We start from the raw sequence: 24937 nt of genomic DNA on the forward strand, positions 1-24937 counted from the left end.
GTGCACAGGGGAATTGGCTCCCTCCTTTGTGTGATTTGGTGAACATGCCAGCATTTACTCTACAGTTGCAGTTCCCACTGTGTGCCCTTCTTGTTAATGAACTTTTATTTCTATCTCAAGGTTAATCTTATCTCCAAATCAGCTCAAGACAACAGTAGAGGCTGTGTCCTGACCACATGAAACATTCTCTCTTCTGAGCAAGCTAACTCTTCCCATTGCCATATCTCTGTTCTCATTTTCTTATCTACTTCTTTCTAACAAGTTTCTGTGGGCCCTTATGACTCTTTTATTAGTTGAGTCAATCAGTTGTGCAACCTTATGTGTTCTCAGAGTCTAGTAAAGAAAAGAGAGATGAGGAGCTAGGAAAAAACACAGAAAGGCTCTGAATGCTCCACATTCTTCTGGTGCTGTTCCTGCCCAAATTCACAGGGTCTCAAAGGGAGAATGAGGAGTGGCCAGAGTAATGACACAGAAGAAAGAGTTATGCTCAAAAGGATAGAATGTATCACTGTTATGGGGAATAAGACAACTAACCTGTCTCTAGGACTCAAGACAGAGGCAGGAATTTTTGACTATTAGCTTTTACTTGATAAAGTACTTCCCTAGAGGCATGTGGGCAAATATGCACAGCTCAGTCTTGTGATACACCTTCTTTAAAACCCAAGGAAATATGGTTCTATCTATAGTGACAAGCTCGTGTGTCTGGAGTCTGGTACTTATGATATAATCTGACATGTTTCAGTTTCACTGTTGATTGCCACACAGAAATCTCTTAAGAGTTTGTGCCTCCAGCTCTGCTGGTAGAGAAAGATTGTTAACTGTGTAAACAAGATGTGGAGTCACTATTTTATGTCTTTATTCAAAACGGCTTTATGTATGTTAAGGTAGTCACTGTAAAATGGATGGACTCTTGTCTATGCCAACTGTAAAAGTTGATGTTCCTGCAACATGGAGGAACCTAGAGTTTTCCTGCCTGTTGTCCACAAATCAACCTTGAGCTTGCTTGAAATCTCTATCAAACAACTGTTCAATTAATCCTCACTCAACAGCAGTACAAGCTACATTCTTTACCATGTTTCAACATTAGAGTTACTGATAACATCCTCATTGCCCTCTGATCTTTCCAGTCAGCATCTCCTGAGGAATACTTTTGAGATTCACACATAGTTCTTGTAGCACTTTTTTTCATCTTCAGGTGGAATTCCTTCCCAATTTCCAACAAAACAATTCCAAAGCCTGAGACTCATATGCTCAAGCTTTTTGGGGCAGTGACTTCACTTATCAGTACCAATTCCTACTGTCAGTTTCATTAGAAGTGTGACACCGTGCACAATATAACATATTGGAGGAATTATTGAATCTGGATTATGTTACAGGAGATATGGTTCATTGTGTGAATAGACACCAGTGAATCAGCTCTGTCTGTAACAATGGAGATTGACACTATCAGGTGGATCAGGAAGAAGATTTCTGTGGCAGACCAAGAGGGGAAATTTTTGGCATTCATCATCTTCTACTGCGACCACAGTGGTGAAGGTTTCAGTTTTCCTAACACAGTAATTCCAGCTAGGATCAAGTATTTAAACACAATCATTTCAGATTCTTCTCACAACACCAAGGAAGCTATGACACACATAGACATAGTATCATAGATATTTGGATTCTCACGCACCCTGCCTCATGAATGAACAGAGGTTGGCACACATACATACACATAGAGGTTCACAAACAGTCACATATACAAAATATGCTCTCCCATGTCACAGATTCACACACAGACACATTAAGGTACAGATCCAAGCACAGATATACACTGTGATATATGTATACACAGAAAGACAGAGGCAGAAATCCAGGCACATAGAAAGTACTCACATACACACAGGTAGAAAAAACCAAATTCAAAGATAGACACACAAGAACTCACAGAAACACATATTTGTGTGCACGTTCACACACAAAGACACACATGTACACGTATCTGTACATAGCACACACACAGCTCCTCATGTGCATAGAATTTAAGTAATTGGTTTATAATGTGCTGTGACATAGACACTGGACCAAGTTAGGTGGACAACTCCTGGGAGCCTTCAGTCTGTCATGAGTTTCAACTCTTGGAGCCAGAACTGAGCAATGAGCATCTTTGAGAAAAGGTGAAGTAGAATTTGGACGCTTTCTTGAAGCTAAGCTGCTGTTGGGATGTGAGCTACAAGGAGGACACACAGAGTCAGGAATATGTGTAAGGTTCACCTTAGAATGCTGGGAGTTCAGGAAACAGGAGACAGAGTGGTGAGAAAAAGGAAGAGGTGAGATATCTGGGAAGAATGATTGTGGGTCATGTTTTTGCATCCACCAATGTTGTTTGGAAAGGAACCAGTGGGCTTGTGTGTAGCTGGAAGTTCTGGGAGTAAAGAGGAAATGTTTTTATTGGTTTTGGTGGGAATATAATCTGGAAATAGAAAGGGTAGGGACTCAAGATCCCTTGTGACCTGCTCTTGATTTTCAGGTAGTGTTTCCCACATTGATAACATTATCTCTCCTAACAAGGCTTCCTCAAAGGAAAACCAGGTGAGTAATTACAGAAATCTTCATATGTCTATGATTTTCAAACACAAATGTATAGAAAGCCTACATATGGCCTTTGTGGAGGTGAGGCTGAGTGTCAGCCCACATAGGATATACATGCTGCAGGGAGGCCCGGAATGTACAGGCACTATGACCACCATGTAGCCTCCTGTTGACTGTGGGCCTGACTCTCTGCTGCATTAACAGATGAAAAGGCTTAGTGATTTCTGCTGTTGCCTACAGGGCTTGGACATTCCCTGCTACTGCTGATAAGGTAAGTCCTGAGAGTGCTGAGAGTGAGATTTGGGGTTTGGGTCATTACTTTGGTGAGTGTCTGAGGTCATTGATGAGATGTACATGTATAATTCTGTAACATTCCCCATGATTCATGCTGTGCAATGACTTCTATTATCACCGTTCATCTCACCATGTGGTGTAGATTACATAGACAGAGGGATGAGTTATAGTGTCATCTGACTCACCACTCTGTCACAGTGACAAGTGCTGCCTCTGTCATTCTCTAGCACCCAACAACTTTATTTTCAATTGACAGAATTTAGTCCTTTCATAATTTCTGATTCCAACAAAAGTTGCATGCAGGAGAATGTATACAGATGCAGCACTGCTCTTTGAAAGAGCAGGAGGGAAGGGTTTCCTAAGAGGTTGTGTTTAACACTTTATTATGTGTCTTCTTGAGAATATATAAGGGTTTTGAGATTTTTTGAGCCATGTTCCCATATCCTGTTACTGATGAGTAGTGGTGCCTGGTTGTGTCTTTTCTATTTGTTTATGTGTTTGCTCTAGGGGTCAAAGAATAGATCATATTAGCATGTCACCAAGTGCCAAGGCTTGTCAGAGAGTGGTCATTAATATTGTTTATTATGTGGTGCTGTTCAAGCTCAGTCCAAAAAAGCACAAAGATACTATTGTAGGACCTGCATCTTTCTCCAGAGCCTGGGCCAGCTGTGTCTTAGATCAGGACATTGAGGGCCAAGAAGTGCAGAGTTGGGAGGAAGAAGTCAGCATTCTCATTGGCAAGGGGGATGATCTGAGTCATAGAGAGGGCAAGCAGGAGAGCTAATCCATGCAGTCTGGATGCAAAAGGGCTTGGCCTTCATGTGCCCCATTTCCTTTTGTTATCCAACGGGAACTAGTCACTGGGTCATCTTGGTGGCTTGAGTTAAAAAAAATGAGAGGGTAAACTTAGTCATAAGGTGTGGAAGGGACCTCAATGGTACAGAGTGTGCTAATGCTCCATCAGTCCCTTTATCAGGCCCTCAGGTGTCCCTGAGGTCACACAGGTGGAAAACTCTGACACATCATTTAGTGAACACATAATCATGACTCCCTGACTTGTAGCTAGAGCTTTTCCAGCTTCAGAATAATATTGTGACATATAAGTTTCAAAACCCTACTCCTTAGGAGCTGAGAATGTAAAAAAGGAGGTGGATTTTGGGTAGAGGTGAAGAAGCTAGATATATGAGAGTAAGAAGTGCTCTATAAGAGAGCACAGCCAGTGCTGGGTGAAGAATGCAGTGATTTGGGTGACTGTGCACTTTAGTGTGTCTAGGAGCCTAGAAGGTCTTAGAACCAGAGACCACCCTACCTAGGGATCCATCCCATCTGCAGGCACCGAACCTGATAAACCCTGATGCAAACACTTGCTGACAAGAGCCTGACATGGCTGTTCTCTGAGCAGTTCTACCAGCACTTGACCAACAATACTCACAACCAACCATCAAAGTGATCCCAGGGACCCCAATGGAAGAGCTAGGGAAAGGACTGAGGAGATGAAGGGGGCTACAATCCCACAGGAAGAACAATGTCAACTCTAAACCATAAACCAAAAAGTATACGTGGAGGGCTCTAGGTCTTTAGATACATATGTAGCAGAAGATGACCTTATCTGACATCAGTGGGAGCGGAGGCCCTTGGCCCTGTAGAGGTCTGATGCCCCAGTGTAGGGGGATGCTAGAGTGGTGAGTCAGGAGTGGGTGAGTATGTGGAGGAGCACCCTCATAGAGAGGCATAGGGGAGGTGGGAGAGGAGAAATTAGTTGCAGAGTTTTGGAGGAGTAATCAGAAAGTGGGCTATCATTTGAAATGTAAACAAATAAAATGATTAATAAAAAATAAAAAAAAGAAGAGGTATTATCACAGGCAATCCCTAAACCACCACACAGTGACCATACCCACATCTAGGGTCTGCCAGGTATGAGAAGCGGTGAGTTGTGATTTTAGAACACAGCGGGAGTTCTAGAAATCAGCAGGATTCTGCATGTTGGAGAAGTCAATTCCCTTTTTGAGAAGCAGGAGCCGATAAAACACCTATCAGAGAGTGGCTAGCTTATGGCTAGCCCACGGATATCTAGGCATGAGAACAAGGCTAGTGCTCCTTCATGAGTAACACCCTGGATGCGACAACACTGCAGATCTTTTGTCTGGAGGTGACAGTGAATCACCACTAGGTCCCAACAACATCCACTGCCATTATGAATATGGATTTGGCCACCGGGGGTGTGTGGCCAGTGTCATTAATGGCCATAAAGGGCATTGTCTGAGGAGCCAACATAGCATCATCTTGTCATGCCAGCAACCTGTGTTGTCTGAGAGCACACAGCCTGGAAATAAAGTGGCTGCTCCTGACTGTCACACTGTTTGGCCTGATGGCTATTCTACAGGCCCAGGATGACCTGCCCCTCCTCTCAGATAAAAAAGTGAGGCAGGAGTGGTGTAGAGGGATATGTGGAAGGCTTGACTATTGGCCAGTACCTGAGGACTATGGCTAGCACTCATGAGGGTATAATTCCTCTGACTCTGGGCAGAGAATGATGTTCTTCAGCACACAGGGCCTCCTGGTTGCAGAATTAGAGCAGGGACAAGTCCTTGAGCAGTGATACTTAGAACCAGAAAGTCTCACTTGGCAGGACATTTATGTCTTGGTTCCTAGAATCCCAACTGTTTTCAGCCTTTGAAATAGTCAATTTCCATGCCTGCTGGGCCACCAAATTCAGTTCTAGTCCAATTGTAAGGAGCATTGGTTGGAGAGTGGAACCTCAGCAGCTCAGGAGGTGTGCCCTTCCCCCAAGCCTGAGAAGGCCTGCAAGTCATTTACCACAATAGACCAAGCAATAGTAGGACCTGAGATGCATTGCATTGCCAGCCTTGGCGCCTTGGAGCCTGCTACCTGAGCTAAGAAGAATGGACTGCCTGCTGAGCTAGCCTTGACACCTTCTGGACTGCTATCTCCTTGCCCAGCCCCTGGGCTAAACTGAGAAGAGACTCTGGTGGGCAGGGCTTCCCCTTTATATGTGAAAGCAAATTATTAAACTTCGGGCCTTGATCAGAATACCTTGTCTTGGCCCCATGTTTCTCTCGCCTTCCATTCCCATTCATTCCTAGGCTTCCTCTCAGGAGAACCCAGTTACCTATAGCTGCAGGCAGCTACAGAATGGCACCCACCCGTGGAACCTGAGAAGGGAATATCAGCAGAGGAAACACTGTCTTGGTGGAGCTCCATGGAAAATGGAAGAAAAGGTAGACTATCCGGAGCACTAGGTAAACAAGGAACACCATTGATGCTAGCTAAGTTATGGCTGTGTTTACAGGAAGTATGAGTAAGGTGGATGGATACAGGTCTAGAATTGAATGAGCATTGACCCGATGCTAAACTCATCTAGGGGGTGACAGTGAGTTGGGGAAAGGAGAGTATTTGGCAGGCCCAAGAGAGGCGGCCTTAGATGAGAGGAACTGGGTTTAAAAGAATTTGAAAAACAAAAAAGGGCAGAGTACTGTGTAGTATCCATAATTCTGCCTTCTTTGTTTGTTCCTCGGCACGCCAATGTCCACGTGTCTCACTGTGTTTTTTGTCCATGTGTCTCATTGTGTGAATGATTGGTGGTCGATGTTTTATGTTCTGTGTTTAATGTTCAAAAGATTGTTAAAATTGCTTGATCCAACCCTAGGTCTAGTTTAACTTAGTTTTCAGAGGCAGCCTTAATATGCAGAGCAGCGGCTGATAAGTTTGCTTAACACCTGTAGCTAAGAGTGGAGCTGAGCTGGAAAAGCTTTTGTAACAGTTGATTGTCCGTAAAATCTACTTTTAAAAGGACCACCAGGTTTTTTGGATTCAATAAGGAAGCTAAGAGTGGTTTGTCTTAGAAAAATCTCTGTGACAAGGTGCTTTTATCTTGAAATTATAGCTAGAAAAAGCAAGAAATTTTGTTTGGTTTAAATATATAAGATGTGTTGTCACTTCATTTTTGTTTCTAATTGGTTTTAAAGGTATAAATATGTTCTACATGTCTTGGTTGTAGATTATGGACCTATAAGTTATTGGGTATGATAAAAAATTACAATCTTGGTAACAAAAGTTGGCTTAAGATTGGTAACTCAGGGTTGGAGTCATTCAGAAACCAGATGTATAAAGATAAGATTTAAAAACAATGTCTCTTTAGTGAGATAATAAAAGCTGCACTATCATGCATTCATATATAAAAATTGGCAGCAAAACTTTGTAACATAAAGGTAATCTACTTGTTGATTTTAGAGAAAATAGATTGTGTACATTGTTAAAGATTGGTTTTGTTTCTCAAAATTATGGTTATACTCTAATGTTGCAAAAGAGGCTTAAAAACATAGTTAAACTGCCAATATTCCATTGGCTACAGTTAGCAGCTCAATCGAGAGTTTGAGATTTTTTTATTTACCCATGTTTACAGAAAAAAGATACAACACTTATCTTTTAAAGTTTAAATTTAAAGTTAAAAAAATGTGCAGTTTAGGTCTACAAAAAGGGCCATGCCTCAGAAAACAGGCAGGAGATTAAGAGCATTTACGTTTGAATTAAGACAATGCAGACTGAGCTGCAAAAGCTCAGGTGCCAAGCATTCCTTTTGTCCTGAGTCTTGACTGGCAAGGTGTTTCTTGCAGGGGAGGAGGGGTAATTCTAAGACCCAAAGACTTTACAACAGTCTGTGGGCCGAGAAGTATGATTATGCTGGAGACATTAAAATTATGCCTACTTTCCTCCATGAGTTATAACTGTACCTGCTGATAAAATATTGTTCAATTTACTTTGGGTCCTTTACATCCACTTCCTTCCAAAGTTGTTAAAAATGAGATGCCTTTGCTTCCTCTAATGTATGTAACAATTATTAGAGGATAAAGTTGACTTTTATCTGATATTCTCACTCAGCTAAAAAGATTGGCTATAATAATTAATTAATTAATTAATTATTATAATTAATAATGAATCCAAAACAAAGTTCAAACTTAAGATTTATACAGCCTAAGTTGCCTACTCTAGCTACCATTCCAATAAATACTTATAAAATTATTATAGGTATAAAAGATGTTTTTATACCATCCCTTTACATTTTTGGTAAAGGTGAGAGGTTTATATTCAGTAAATTTATTCATAATTTTTAAGAGCCCATGAAGTGATATTGTTAGAAATGATTGCTTCAAAGAATGGTTAATTGCATATATATATATATATATATATATATATATATATATATATATATATATTATAATATATATATTGTTGTTGCTTTAATACAGAAAATTAAGAGTTAAGAAAATACAGAAAGTTAAGAGTTTGAATCTTTTAGTATATATTATTCATTGTGTGATACTTTATTAGCTAATTTCTCTAAAGGAGTTTTTCTGCAAGCCTTTGCTACAATATAACGAGCTTTAAAAATTTTTGGAATACTTGTTCCAAAAAAAGATTCAAAGGCACTATCTTTTCAATTTTTGAGACCTCAGTTATATCCTAAGCAAATTGTAACACAGAAAATTCTAAAAAAAGTACATAGTTGGGGCTAGAGAGATGGCTCAGCCATTAAAGGCTAGACTTATAGTTAAAAGTATAAAAATTGAATTCCCAGCAACCACATGGTGGCTCACAACCATTTGTGGTGGAATCTAGCGCCCTCTTCTGGCTTGTAAGTGTACATGCAAAAAGAAAATTGTTTCCTTTTAATCTTGATTTGCATTTAGTGATTTTTAAAAGTTGTTAAGAGATATTAATTGGCTAAAACCTCATCTTAAGCTTACCATAGGAGGATTTAAACCTCTGTTTGATATTTTCAAAGAGATACAAGTCCTAATTCCCCTTGACAATTAACTAATAAAGGAGAGATAGCTTTACTAAAAATAAAGTAAGCTGTTAGTTATCAACAGATAAATTATTTAGATAGCTTTGCTGAAAGTAGAGTAAGCTGGTAGTTATCAACAGATAAATTATATAGACTATAAAAATTGTTGGCTGTTTGTGTTATTACTACTCGTATGCCCACAGCAGCCCTTTGGAAAAGAAACCATTAATGTGGATTTATCTTTCTTCATCTACAAGTAAAGTTTAAACATCCTATTATAAAACTGTAATTGTGTTAATACAAGATTATTTGATAAAATCCTAAAAGCATTTTGGATAAAAGGTTTATTTCTTATTCCAAATAGCAATTAAATTGGTTATTGAAAAATAATGATAATTGGCTTATTACATGGCAAACTTTTTAGACAAATTTAATAATCATTTGTTACAGTTTTTCTCTATACATGCTTTTATATTTCCTAAAATTTACTATGCATGTAGCCCATAGAAAAGATGTTTGCTATATTTACTATATTTACAGATCTGTTGAGAAGACAGTATATGTAATTAAATCACATGTTTATTTTCTTGAGTCTTCCCTGCTTCAACACAAATAATTAAATTATGTGTTGTAGCCACTGTTTAAAATGCCAAAAAATCAAGCTTTCATTTGATATACTCATAGCCAGTATATGGCTCATGATTTATAATTGCTTGAAATTGTTCCTTTTTTAGATATAGCTAATTTTCAAATTTTATTTATAAAAATACAGCTTAATTTATGAAACATATATTGTTTCTTAATTTTATAAGACATTTAAAAGCTCATTGGATTGCCTGAACCCCTGGACAATGCCAGAGCAGATTTGTATACTAGACATATTTTAGGCCTTTCAAAAATAATTGTCCATACAATCTTATTCTTTACAACATCAAAATAATAATAGCTTGAGACAACAATTTGTCATTTCTAAAAAGTGTGCAAGTTACATTGCATAAACTTGTTCTCAATATCTTCAATTTTTCATAATGGTGTTAAGCCTTGAGGACTTATAGGTAATCAATTTGACAAACAGATGTTATGTTATTTTTCTGTACTTGGTGTTCCATATCAGACTAAGATAGATAATGGAACTGGCTATTACAGTTAATTGACTATAAGAAATTGTAAAAGAGAGGTTATGAAACTTTAAAATAATATCTTTATAACTCTCTAAATATGGGAAAAGCAGCTAATGGTGCTTCTTCCCTGGTTTTACAGGTAATTCTAAAAAATTGACCTTTTTAAACTAGAAAGGGAGAATTATACCCCACAAGGTCACCCAAAGCACACCTTGCTTTTGTCTTGTTTTAAATTTTCTGCAAACTGATGCTAAAGGTCAGTCTGCAGTGGATTGCCACTGGCATCCAGTTACTTCCAACTCATTTGCCAGGGTCTTATGGAGAGTCCCCTTAACAATACTTGGTGTAGTTCTGATCCTGTTCTAATTTGGGGTCATAGGTCAGTCTACATTTTTCAGAAAAAGAGATTGGAGCCTGATGGCTGCCTGAAAGACTGGTCCTCAAGTGGACACAGATCTTGAGCCTAATAATTATGATTCTAATGATAAAGATGGCTCAAAATCTTTATCAACCAGCTTATTTAACTTGGCATATAATCTCCACTCTTACTGCAGAGTGTCTTTTATCATTACTTAAAGCCACCCACTATATACCTGGTGGCCAGACTTTGTGTCTGATCCCTGCTAATTAGCAGTTGGATTAGGTACTGAAACACTTCCACTTCCAACCTTATTTTCTACATTGCTTGAACAATCATGTTGCTTTTAACCTTTGAATCTTATATTTTAAGCAGATCGATTGCTCTCACACAGGATCGCTCTCAGCAAGCTCAGCTATTCATCATGGCAGTTACACATCACTGTGAAGAACTGCATCTAGTGCATGCCCACAGGTCCTTTGGTCTGAATGTGGTCTGGGTCTAAAGAGTGTGTCAATGATGGCCGGTTAGTCAATGACGGTTAAGAGTGTTTTGAGCTCCTTTAAACCTAACACAGAGGCATACATCATTATGCTATGTATGTTTTCCTCAATGAAGGGTAATTATAGGAATAATATAAATGCCAACCTAAGCCAGGCATGGTCACCTGGCCACTCTAGACCCTAGATGGGATGAAATATTGTGCCCCATCCAGATACTGGCACTGCCATTTTAAAGAATTAAGGGGGGAACTGTGCCCTTCCCCCAGGCCTGAGAAGGCCTGCAAGTCATTTACCACAATAGACCAAGCAATAGTAGGACCTGAGATGCATTGCATTACCAGTCTTGGTGCCTTGGAGCCTGCTACCTGAGCTAAGAAGAATGGACTGCCTGCTGAGCTAGCCTTGGCACCTTCCAGACTGCTATCTCCTTGCCCAGCCCCTGGGCTGAACTGAGAAGAGACTCTGGTGGGTGGGGCTTCCCCTTTGTATATGAAAGCAAATTATTAAACTTCGGGCCTTGATCAGAATACCTTGTCTTGGCCCCACATTTCTCTCACCCTCCATTCCCGTTAATTCCTAGGCTTCCTCTCAGGAGAACCCAGTTACCTATAGCTGCAGGCAGCTACAAGGAGGAACATCTTGGGCCCAGAGATATGTTCAGGCAACACATGTATGGGTAATCTGGGTGAGACATGAGGCTTGACAAATGTGGGCTCAGGACTGTCTTCTCCAGCTCCCAGGTGTCTGGTTCCTAAAGGCCACAGTGAGTCAAATGAGATGAACAGAGGGACACTGTGGTCACATTTTCTCATTAGATTCCCATGCCTGGAAGAAGGAACCTTGGAGTTCAGGAACACTTTCATGTTGAGTGTCCCCCATGCATCTTTTCATCTTTCTCTCTTCTCCTCTACCTGTGTTTTGCATATTGATCAAAGAAAAACACTATCCTTGGAAGGGCTACAGTCTTAGCATCCTAAAACTTAGGTGGGGTTAATATGGGATTTCAGAAAACATTGTGCTAAGGATGTGGAACCAGGTAACCTCAATGAAGAACAGCCATGTGTTCTGAAAAAGGCTATAGGTTAGTTTCCTGTTTTATAGGTCGGAGGGATAGTGTATCAAGATACTACTTTGTATGCAGAGAACAAAGGAGCCTGGTCAATACAGTACCTGTGAGTCCCTGTCTCAGTTTCTCCTGTTGCTGTGATAAACCACTCTAACCAACACTGCTTAAGAGAGAAAGGGTTTACTTTAGCTCACAGTTAAAGGTTCATTCAATAATAGTGGGGCATTTCAGGCAGCCTGAGCATGAAGCATCTGCTCGTATTATGCCTGCAGTCAGAAGAGAACAATGAATTAATTCATGCTAGTGTTTAGATGGCTTTCACCATTTTACACAATAAGTATCTGCTGCCTACACATGTTCTTGTCCACAATTAACATGAATCTTTCATAATAAATTAATATAATCAATATCATACCCATTGTCATGATTAGACAAACATCTCCCATGAGCTTATAGTTTATGTTATTAACCAACATTGTCATCCTGGATGCATGTGACTAGCTTTTGTATAGCAAGCTTCTGTGTTGAAGAACTCCTGCCCTGCTTCCTTTTCAGAAATGTCTAACCAGTTAATTCCAAGATGATTTCAGAAATCACAGGCTAGTTCACAGAAGAGGCCTTTAGACAGTATTGCCTACTGTATAATAAGGAGAATGAAACTTAGGACTTAGGAAGCAGGGCAGGGTAGATGCTAAGCTGCCAGTCAGGCACAGCATCCACCTTCCCTGACACCCATGGTCCTGACTCCATAGCTGGGAATGACAACTTTCCAGGAGAAACCTCTGTCTTGTGATAAGGTCACAGTAAGGCCTGGAGCTAGCTGGCTGGGTGCTTATGGGTCATTGTTAAAACTCTCTAGACTGTTCCTTAGTGTTGTCTGAGATTATCTTTGAAAAAGACACTACAGATCTACTTTTTAATCTGCAGTCTTTGGTCATAACCTCTTTTATATCTATGAGCTGCCAGTGAAGAACCACTGTCCTGTCCAGCAGGGCATTAAACAGGAGTCCAGGGAGGTCACCTGAAAGAGAGTGGGGGGGAAACAGGCAAAGACACAAAGAATGGCAATCTGTCTATAGGCTGATCAAATCGCCATTTTTACTTTTTCACATAGGGGTTATATACACAAAAAGGCAGGATGTGGGGAAGGGGATGATGCAGGAGCATAGGTGTTCAGAGGGAGTACGGATATCTTCTAGAACAGAGTGTCAGCTGGGTGAAGGTTCAGGGGACAGAATAGTATGACTCAGCCTATGATTCACTTGTTCTTATCTAAATTGGTACTATCCACCAAGGCTACCTACCCAAGGTCTATGACTATCTACAAGACTTATGACTACTTGTTCTTATCTAGCCTGGTAAATTTCCACCAAATCTGCCTGTTTACAATATCTTATAGTTGTTTGTTTCAGTGTTTTTCCACAGAGACCCGAGACTTTGTGTTAGCAGGCTGACTTAGGCCTATGGTTGATTTTAGGCCTTCAGTGTATAAGCAAAGCTGCCCCTGACAGACCACTACATCAGTTACATGGAAAGAGTTTCATTTAAGAAAAAAATCCAAGAAGGATACCTCATAGGTGAGGAACACCAGAGAACATAGCTCCTGCGCATGCTCTTTAGCTATTTGAATGCACAGCATAACATTCTATGTAGTCAGTGTACATGCTCTGAAGTGGGAAGCGGAGATTTATACAGAACTTTCAAGGATATGGGCATATATGGCCTTGAGCACTAAACAATAGGACAGAAAGCCTACCCAGTCACTTATTACATGTCACTTCCTGCCATCTCACGTTTCATTTAAGGCAGACCTCATTGAAGGTGGTTTCCTAACAGAGACCTTTTATGGTCAATGTTCCCTAGGGACAGGAGACAGCCTAGTGACCTTGAAACAAAGGCTCCTTCCCTGGTTAGAGTATGATGTTACTATGTTGTTTAGTATGTCACCTATATTTTTTAGTCATACTGTACCCATATATGTCAGTTATGCCCATTTTTTGTGGAAAAGCTATCCCACTATTACCCATTTTTTACCTTCATGTTTGCTCTAAATTTTCCTCTCTTGCTCCCCTATGCTCCATTTAAAAGCTCTAATTCTGGGCAGTCTTTTTGTCATTGAATCAGTGGCTTTCAATAGGGCTGTGTAGTAAGACATCCATCTACTTATCTGGCTTCTGCTCATAGAAAAGTATCTAGAAGAAAACTTGGAGGCCTTGGAAGAATTCAAGGAATTTACACAATGCAAAGAACTTCTTCAAGAAAACATTATTGTGCCCAAGCAGAGGGGTAAGAGGATGCTCTGCTCTGCCCCTTGCCCATGTCTCCTTGTTTACCATGATATGAGGACTCTTGTATAACTACTTGTCTTTCTATACCAGCAGGCCCTTCTTGTGATCTTAATTATGAGACCATCCAACCTGCATGTATAATCTGGGTCTTCATCTTGGACCCCCTCTTATATTTGATTTTTTTTTTTTTTTTGCTTTTACAGAACGTTGTGTTCCCATACATGACAGTGGTAAGTGAACCATGAAGGAACACTGAGAGAACTCAGATTTCTCAATTCCAGGGTTGATGTTTGTATATGGTTTTGACCATGCTGCCATCCTCTTACTCTAAGGAGAACCTGCCTAGCCAGGAAGCAGTTATCATGCCAGGAGGTGTCTCAAGCATAATTTCCTGGATACTTAGAAAATCTGTCTTTTCTTTCCCAGAGTCCTTTATGTACTATGGTCTCACCACTTAGCCTAATTCTATACCCACCAAACATGATTAGAGATCTACAAAGTAAAGAAAGTCAGGATAGTTCTGTGGCCCATATATTCTTAGGATGGACCTCCCAGAATCTTGATGAAAGAAACATCCTTAATATGCACCTAACTTATAAGTAGCTAGTTTCTAACTGCTATTCTCATGGTAAGGAGAGGTCTCTCAGTTGTATGTCTCTCTCTGTCACAGCCCACCAGGACTACAAATTCTGAGTCATCTTTGCCACTAGAACATGGCCTTGACCTCACTGGGTTACTTTTCTTTCTGGACCATATTCCACTGAACTGCATTCACCCAATGTGTCTTCCTTTACCAGCAGACCCTTTATTGTGATTTTTTTTTTGTTTTTTTGAGACAGGGTTTCTCTGTGTAGTCCTGGCTGTCCTGGAACTCACTCTGTAGACCCCTTATGGTGATCTTAATGCATGCATAATCTGGATATTCATCCTGGACCGCCTGAGTCTCACTCCTTCCTTGATTATTACTACCCATTGGAATTCCAGCCCTCTGTCTTTAGCTTTTAACTTTCCTCCCAACCCCATCTGCATACAATAAAGCATTTGGCAATTTTTTTGAGTTCTGCTTGTATGTGGCAGGCCTTCTCAGTTCAAAAGGTTAAGTTAATATTGGAATTGGAAACCCAGATATTAGATACCAGATACCCAGTAACTTGGTACCCAGAAGTCTACCCTGTAGAGCTATGTGATATCTTAGAAGTTCAAGTGATATGTGGCCAATGCCAAGTAGCTTCATAAGATGCCTGACACTGGGCTAGGAGAATTTAGGTAGCCACTAGATTGGGCAACACTGGATGATGGCCTTGGGGTTGCAAATAATTGCATGTTCCTACAGAGATATTGATGTATTCAGGAAATTCATGGAATCTTGGGAAGGACCTAGCTTTTAATAACCTAGGAGCAGTGGCAAGGGTGAATTGAAGAAGATTGCCAGACCTTGATGCATCTTTCTGAGTAATTTAATCACCCTGGCTTTTCTGTGGTTGGTCAGTATTTAAGGTTTTGGTTGACACTGCCCTGGGTAGTCTCCATGGTAGGAGAGCAGTAATGGAGTACTTTGAAGGATCAAGATAGACCAGAAATTGCCTATCCCAGTGGAACATGAATTCCTGGAGGATAAGTGTGCAACATCAATTTTCCCTGAGAAGCTGTAATGACTCTCAGGTAAGCATTAGCAGTAACCCTTCAGCCCAACTCCTGCCCTTACCTGTTGTCCTTTCCTTGACTCTCTCTGCTGGATCTGGTCATCTGGAAAAGGAGTCAACCCTTTAGGTACCCAGAGGAGCCTGAAGCAGCAGGGACACTTAGCAGAAAAGGGATAGGCAGAAAATTATAAGGCTGATGAACACTGTTTGTGTCTCTGTTGTATGATATCCAAGTATATTATGGAAGTGTTGATGACTTTTTTGTAAAAATATAAAAATGAAGTAGAAGTATTTTGCTGAACTTGGAATAAAAAGTGAGTTTCACAGTATCAATGCATAGGATAAAAATTCTTATATGCAAAATAGATTTTACTGCACTGAATTAGATATCATGCTTTCTAAAGTTAATGTTTGAGACTAGTAGAGTGATGAAGCAGGATGATCTCTCTGAGGTTGAGACAAATTTAGTCTACATGGCAGTTTCCAGAACAGCTAGGCTTACATTGGGAGACCCTGTCTCAAAACAAACTACTCAAATCTTAGTACTGATCTAAAACAGTTGAGATTTCATTGGATTTTTGATTCAGTACATGTTTACATTGCACATTTTATACATTTTAGTCTGTGTTATTTGTACAGTTTTCTGTACAAATATTTCCGTGTGGTGTCATTCATAGGCAGATCTTTCCCAAATTTGACCTAGATAGTGTCATCTAAACTATCTCCTGGGACCTGTGCAATGTTGTATGACTTATCCTGGAGATAATGTGAGTGTCTATTAATTCCAGACTGGAAAATGACAATAAACAAGGAACCTATTTCACCCAAGTTCATCTGGCTGGCCCACTGAATTTTTAGGACAATATGAGAGGGTTGACTGAGGAGTGTGCATGACTCAAGGATCAAAAGATCCTTGGCCACTGGTGATGCTTCATGAAAGCTAAGTAGCTTGAACTTTCTACACCAAACCCAGGAAGCTTCACTAAAGGGTCTCCTCTTTCGTTGCATTGTTTATTGCATATATAATTGTGGTGACAGGGAATGGTCATGAATCATGAAGATTTTTTTGGTGAGTTTTGTGGACCTCCTGCAATTCTTTCCGTAGTGAAATATTTCAATATGAAAGAAATAGATACACAGCACTCAACCCCTTCCTATGGCTCTTATACTCTTTCTGCCAAGTCTTCTTTGAAGTTCACTGAGCCTTAGAAGGAGGTAAAATAGAAGACAGAGTTTCTTTCATATATTGTAACAGTTATATATCCTCAGTAATTTGGTCATTGATGAGTATTGCAGTAACCAGTACCAACTTTTAGAAAAAAAGTTTTCCTTTATGACTGAGGCTGTACAGAGCATGAACACACAAGTTTAGAAAACATTTTTTGCCAGAAAATGATTGTATTATAACAAAACAAGAGCAATAAGCACACCATTGATGTTTTGACCTCAGTGGTTACACAATTTTGTTCTTGCTACTGAACTGAATAAGAGTTCCATCCTGTGAAGTGCTTTCATTCAATTGGAAAGTGTTTGGTTGTATCTATCACAGCATTGTCACTGCAGCACCACCCGAAAAATGTTGCCTTACCTGTTGGTAGTTAAGGGCAAGTTGTCCATAACAGAGCAGGGCAGCAGGTGATATTTCTCCTGCATTAGCTTACACAGTATCCTCTGGGACTAAAAGAGTCAACTAGTTGGAGGATCATCCAGATTCAGGAAGTGAACCATGACCCTGAGATAAGATTCTACAGAGTTTTTAAGACTCAAGTTTCATAAATATTTGTGCCAAGTTATTTCACCAATCAGGATTTTGAGATAGGGGAACTTCATTGGCAATATGTCTTTGTTGTACACTTATCCTGCTCCCATTGGTTGGTATATTCAATTATGGTAGGACACTTGCCATGTCTAAATTCATGTCTTAACTTTTCTATCAAGATGGGACTTGTCTAACATTTATATCTTAATTTGCCAATCAGGATGTCAGTAACCCACACACATATCTCTTTCTGCCAAGTAGGATGTCAGTTCCCAGGGTGGTCTTGGGAATTTAAACTTTACTTGACCATTACTCAAAATGGAATACTTATTCCAAATAGTTTTTTATATTGGTGCAAATGTCACTTTTATATTGGGGTTGATCTCAGAAGCAGCATATAACATAAATGCTTATATATAGGTGCAGGAAGTACTTTGGGTGGTTTGGGTTCAAGCTTATTGTGGGCAACTATACAAAACAGTTCTAGTGACTTCTATTGTGATTCGTTTCTATAGGCAGAGAAAAATAACAGAATATGTAATCAACTTTGGAATTAGAAAGTTACCTAGTTACAGCAGAAATATATAAGAAAGTTTCCTTATAATGGGCTAGCCAGGTAATTGTTATCTAGGCTTTAACATTTCACCTAGGCCTTAACATTTTACTTAGGTCCCAACATTACTTATTTTCTTAATTATCTGACTTTTGACTAGGATAAGGTGGGGTCTCAGTGTTCATTTCCTTTATTGTGAATAATGATGTACACTCTTTTATATTATTACCCATCAAATCAAATTGCTGTTTATTTTAGTCTTCCATTTACTTATTGGATGATTTAGATGCTATGCCAGAGGTTATCTCATTCTGTAAGCCATTTTTCACTCACATGTTCCTGCTTTCAGAAAGGTTTTTGATTTCATGCAATCCCATTTGTCACATTTTGGATTTATTTCCTGAGCTTATTTCCAGACATTCTACCCTTGAAGTATCTGCACTTCAGTTTATCTAACATTCTCAGAGTTTCATCTCCTACATTAAGATCTTTGATTCCTTTTGCATTGATTTTTGACAGGGTGAGGTAGAGACCCAAGTCCATTCTTAGACCTGACTTTCATGTCTCCATCAGCATCTGTTGAAGAGATTTTGTTTCTCATATGTAACTTTTTGACATGAAATCAGATGGTCCCAAGGTGTACCTTCATCCCTACGTTCTCTATTCTTCTATTCTCTTTCTTTGGTCTAGGTTTCTATTTCTGCCAATACCACATGCTTTGGTTACTGCATTGTAACTTGAAATCTACAATAAGGCACTCTGTCAGAGTTCCTTTTCCTTAAAATTTCTTTGGCTATTTGGAGTCTTTCGTCCTTCCATGTAAATTCAAGGGCTACATTTTGTCTTTTTGTGAGGTATTGTCATTTTTATGTAGACTCTGTGGAACCTGTTGACTGTATTTTATAATGTAGAAACTTTCACAGTATTAGGTCTACTCACTTCAGAGCAAGGGACTCTATCCTCTTTTATCTTCCCCACTGTCATTTCTTCCCTTCCCTTTCTCCTCCTTATACCCTGTATGTGGACAATGCTGTGTATTTATGTGTAGGTGTAAGGTTGGGAAATTCAGTATGGGAGACCAACAATGGGCAAACTCTTCTGAAGAAAATTGACTTTAACTCATCAGCCATGCCTTGACACAAACTTCTTTACTTTTCCTGCCTACAGCTCCTAAATCCTTCCTAATTTCTAAAAGTCTAAGCCTCACATACTGAGAGTTCTCACATTATGGTATCTAACTTTTGGTAGCAATTTCTTGTGTTAATTTCTCCTTCACTTGGAAAAATGCACAACAGAAACAACACAATGTAGGAGGAATTTATTTTAACTCATGATTCCTGAGCTCCCATACATCATGCTGGGGAAACAGCTGAACCACAGCTGAACAATTTTGGCTCATGGCTTGTTTGCATGTTGAGTTTTCATGAACTGATTAAGACCAAGAGGTAGATACTGCCAGCATCCTAGTTTTCTCAAGAGAGAACAGGGCCATAGGTTCATATCTTTTCTAGAAAAATGTCTACATCTAGTGCTGAGGTGCTCAGATACAAGAGCCTATAAAGAGCACTCAGGTAACACAGACAAGTACATAAACACAGAAATTTATAGAAAGATACACACAGATTTACACAACAGACTCTTTCACACACAGAGAAACAGATGTGGACACACAATCACTTATAAACAAACATGCCCTCAAATGCACAATGACACAAAATCACACAAATCACACACAAACATAATACAGATATAGACATGAAAAACATACTAGTCTGTTGATACACAGAGATAGGGACACACATGGCCACAATGTGCACACTAACAGATACAGACACCAACACAGAGAGAAAAGCATCTACTTGTCCACACAAACAGAAATATAATTGTGTGCTCTTATATATAGTTGCTCAAAGACACATACAAATGCAAACATACACAGACACACTGGTACTTATTTCCACAAATAAGGACAATGTATTTCCTTTGTAGTATGAAAAAGAAGGGATAAGTAGAGTGGCAACCCCTGAAGGGCTTTAGTTTTTGGCCTGGTCTCCAGCTTCTCTTGGAATATGGAGAGAGAAAGGGCAGTTCAACTAAGAAATACTGAATTGGATTTGGGGACACTGCTGGGGTCTAACTGCTTGGTGGCTAGGGATAAATTGTGAGGTTGAGAATGGCAAGAGAGGTCTTCAGGGTCCTTGTGAATCTAAAGCAGAGGGGAGGAGAGAGCACAGGAATGACAGTGCTAGAGGGAGTGGGCAAGGCTAAGTTCTCAGAGAGGAGTGGCTGCAGAACATTGCAGAACATGGATGTGTGGAGAGGTAATGGTAGTTGTTTGGATCTGGGAGTTCTGGGAGAGGTGGGGTGGTAGCTCTCTATCTGGTGGCAATGGGGCCTGTTCATGGAAGCATGGAGACACAGCACACACATGAACCCTGGTTATCTATCTGGCACTGGATTCTCATGCAGAACTTCTGACTCTGATAAAATTGTCTCCATGATGGACTTCCTCAGAATGAGAGAAGGCATAGCCAGTTGTCTCCTACAGAAATTATTACCTTATCTCAGAGCTGCTACCCTCCCTCTTTATGGGCTCCAAGAGAAGTTGTGAGTCACAGTACTAACTGAAGTCCCCACTTCTCATTTATCCTTACTTCTATACCATTATACAGTTCCAAAGAAAATAATGCAATTAACCCACACCATGGACAAAGCCTTTGTGTAGGTGAGATGACAATATCTGGCACCCAATATAGGATAAATAGGCCTCCCAGAAGCCAGATATACAACAAAGCCATGGCAACTATGCTGCTGTTCCTGATGACTATAGGCTTGACAATGCTCTTTATGAGATAGGCAGGCTACATTAATCATGTTAAGTGTACCATGACAGACAAAGTGAGATCCCTGGAGGACTGAAGGCAACAATCAGGTTTTCAGGATCATTATTCTGGACTGGGTGAGAGTCTGGGTTTGTTGACGGACAACCTCTTTTTACATCCTAGAGTCTGCCCTCAAAAATGGAGTTTCTTGTTCTCTGATAGGTTGATAGTACCCACAGGCAGAGGGATGTGTTATGGCAATATGTGTCTGGCCATTTTGCCTCACAGAGACACACTGACTCACTCTGAAAACTATGAGCTCCAAAAGACAACCTTTTAACCTCATAGAGAGTACATTCTATGATCTCTGTGGCCCAAGAATTACAGTATCTAGGATTAAGTTTTGGGGAGAACATTGATGACTTCAATCCTTAGTGAGTAGTCCATGAATGGAAGGAAGTAGGATCTGGACCCCAGGATTTAGGCACACCCAGGTAGGGTGGATATGACTATCACTGATGCAATAATTAGTGGGTATGGTGATATTGGCCATCCATAACCAATCATTTTTCGTCTCTGTTCCCTCTTCCCCAAGCCTTAAAGTATAGGTATCTTTTTCTTGAGTGATTTATGCAGGGCTATGGTCTTGTCCACTCCAAGGAATAATAGCCCTCAGGAGATTCCAGTCTTAACTTGCCTAACACAGACAGCCAATGATGCAGAGGTGCTGGCCATGACCAAGGTCACCCCTGATTCTCTGAGATGCTTCCCAAACCCTCCTACCCCTGTTCCAGATATAGTCTGAAAACCCTTTGCCTGATTCTTTCTCCCTCATGCCTTTTTCAGCAGTGACTTTCCCCATGTAACTTTTAGAAAATGAATACATAATTTGCTATGCAAGAAACATTCCACTCTTTTTTCCAATATTTTATTTATTTACATTTAATATGCCATCCACCTTGCCTATTCTCCACCCATGATGGGCAGGAATAAAAGTATTTCCAGGACAAGAAGGGCTAGCATGATCAAGCCATATATGCCATTCCAGAGGTTTGAAGAAAATGGAAATACTGACCTCAGGTCATGGATAATTTTATCAGCATTATCTTCAGCATCAAAGCTCAACAGAGCAGAATTCTTTAAATTCATAATCTCACTATGCAAAGTTAAAACACCCAGAGAGGTGTTAGAATTATGCCAAATACCCTATACGTGTCTTTGAACTTTGTTCTAATTATAATGACAATCATTGTAAATTTTAGAAATAACACTACTCCAGTGATATTTGTCATAACACTTGAGATGGCTCCTAACTCTTGAACCCTGAACCTCCTTCAGATAATTTGAATAGGATACAGAGCATCAATCCATTGTTCCAGAGACCCATATGAATCCTTTTGTATACTCAATACATTAGTGCCATATTTTTGCTAGATGGTTAACAAAACTAGCTGTCTTACAACAAAAGGAAGTCAAAGGGATACAGATAGGAAAGGAAGAAGTCAAAATTTCACTAGTTGCAGATGACATGATAGTATACTTAAGTGAACCTAAAACTTCCACCAGAGAACTCCTAAACCTGATAAACAACTTTAGCAATGTGGCTGGATATAAAATCAACTCAAACAAATCAGTAGCCTTCCTCTACTCAAAGGATAAACAGGCAGAGAAAGAAATCAGGGAAATGACACCCTTCACAATAGCCACGAATAAAATAAATTATCTTGGAGTGAATCTAACAAAGCAAGTGAAAGATCTGTATGACAAGAACTTCAAGTCTCTCAAGAAAGAAATTGAAGAACATCTCAGAAGATGGAAAGATCTCCCTTGCTCCTGGATTGGCAGGATTAATTTAGTAAAAATGGCTATCCTGCCAAAAGCAGTCTACAGATTCAATGCAATACCCATCAAAATTCCAAATCAATTCTTCATAGAGATAGAAAGAGCAATTTACAAATTCATTTGGAATAACAAAAAACCTAGGATAGCGAGAACTATTCTCAACAATAAAAGAACCTCTGGGGGAATCACCATTCCGGACCTCAAACTGTACTACAGAGCAGTAGTGATAAAAACTGCTTGGTATTGGTACAGAGACAGAAAGGACGATCAATGGAACAGAATTGAAGACCCAGAAATGAACCCGCATACCTATGGTCACTTGATATTTGACAAGGGAGCTAAATTCATCCAGTGGAAAAAGGACAGCATTTTCAACAAGTGGTGCTGGCTCAACTGGAGGTCAACATGTAGAAGAATGCAAATTAATCCATTCTTATCTCCTTGCACAAAGCTCAACTCCAAGTGGATAAAGGACCTTCACATAAAGCCAGGTACACTGAAAATATTAGAAGAGAAGTTGGGGAAGACCCTCGAATACCTAGGCACAGGGGAAAAGTTCCTGAACAGAACACCAATGGCTTATGCTCTAAGATCAAGAATCGACAAATGGGACCTCATCAAATTGCAAAGCTTCTGTAAGGCAAAGGACACTGTCAACAAGACAAAACGGCAACCAACAGATTGGGAAAAGATCATTACCAATCCTACATCTGATAGGGGGCTAATATCTAATATTTACAAAGAACTCAAGAAATTAGACGCCAAACAACAAAATAACCCCATTAAAAAATGGGGTACAGAGCTAAACAAAGAATTCTCAACTGAGGAAACTCGAATGGCCGAGAATCACCTTAAGAAATGCTCAACATCCTTAGTCATCAGGGAAATGCAAATCAAAACAACACTGAGATATCACCTCACACCAGTCAGAATGGCTAAGATCAAAAACTCAGGTGATAGTAGATGCTGGCGAGGATGTGAAGAAAGAGGAACACTCCTGCATTGTTGGTGGGGTTGCAAGCTGGTACAACCACTTTGGAAGTCAGTCTGGCGGTTCCTCAGAAAATTGGACATAGCACTACCTGAGGACCCAGCTATACCACTTCTGGGTATATACCCAGAAAATGCCTCAACAAATAACAAAGACATATGCTCCACTATGTTCATAGCAGCCCTATTTATAATAGCCAGAAGCTGGAAAGAACCCAGATGCCCTTCAACAGAGGAATGGATACAAAAAATGTGGTACATTTACACAATGGAATATTACTCAGCTATTAAAAATAATGAATTCGAGAAATTCTTAGGTAAATGGATGGATCTAGAAAATATCATCCTGAGTGAGGTAACCCAATCACAAAAGAACACACATGGTATTTACTCACTGATAAGCGGAGATTAGCCCAAAAGTTTGAAACAACAAAGATTCAACTACCAGACGACACGAAGCTCATGAAGAAGAAAGAACAAGTGAGGATGCCTAGGTCTTTCTTAGAAGGAGTAACTAAATAACCAAGGGAGCAAATATGGAGACAAAGTGTGGGTCAGAATCTGAAGAGGGGGTTGTAGGGAGACCATTGTGTCTGGGTATTCATTCCATAGGCAGTCACCAAAAATAGACGCTGATAGGGATGTCAGGATGGGAAAGCTGACAGCAGCCTGATAAGGCTGTCTCCTTAGAGGTCTCTCAGAGTCGGACATACCCAGAGACAGATACCCACAGCTATCCATTAATCTGATCAAAGTTCCCAATGGAGGAGTTAGAGAGTAAATTGAAGGAACCGTGAACCATAAGGGCTGGTGGCCCTGTGAGGAGAGCAAGAATACCAACCAGCCAGAGCTCCCCAGGGTCTAAACCACCAGCCCAGGAGCACATAGGGAGAGACATATGACTCCAGCTGTATATGTAGGGGAGGATGGCCCTGTTGGGCATAGGTGGGAGACAAGATCATTGGTACCCTGAAGGCTGAGCACTGAGGGGGGGAATCTGAGGGTGGGGAGGGAGGCTGGGGGTAGGTGGGTAAACACCTTCATAGAGGCAGGAGGAGGGGGGATGGGATAAGGGGTTCCTGGGTGGTGGGGGAAATATGGTAAGGGGATAAAATTTGAAATGTAAATATTATATCCAATAAAAGAGGGGAAAAATAGAAAAGCGGTTAGAACCAACATTCTTAATAAAATGTCAGCCCTCTTAAAAAAAAAACTATCTTGATACTAAAATTTGTTTTGAGAATTGTATATTGCAGAATGATCAGCCTTGGTGTATCTACTCAACAAGCAAGATGGGCAGACCTGCTCAAACCTCTGAGGT

At 40.0% G+C, this 24937-nt stretch overlaps 1 pseudogene; it reads left to right on the forward strand.

Moving 5' to 3' along the window:
• The first annotated feature begins 1430 nt into the window (after positions 1-1430).
• LOC143442567 (vomeronasal secretory protein 2-like) lies at positions 1431-14245 on the forward strand (annotated as a pseudogene).
• Positions 14246-24937: the final 10692 nt, after the last annotated feature.

Source organism: Arvicanthis niloticus, chromosome 6, assembly GCF_011762505.2.
Source record: "Arvicanthis niloticus isolate mArvNil1 chromosome 6, mArvNil1.pat.X, whole genome shotgun sequence".
Taxonomy (NCBI): Eukaryota; Metazoa; Chordata; class Mammalia; order Rodentia; family Muridae; genus Arvicanthis; species Arvicanthis niloticus.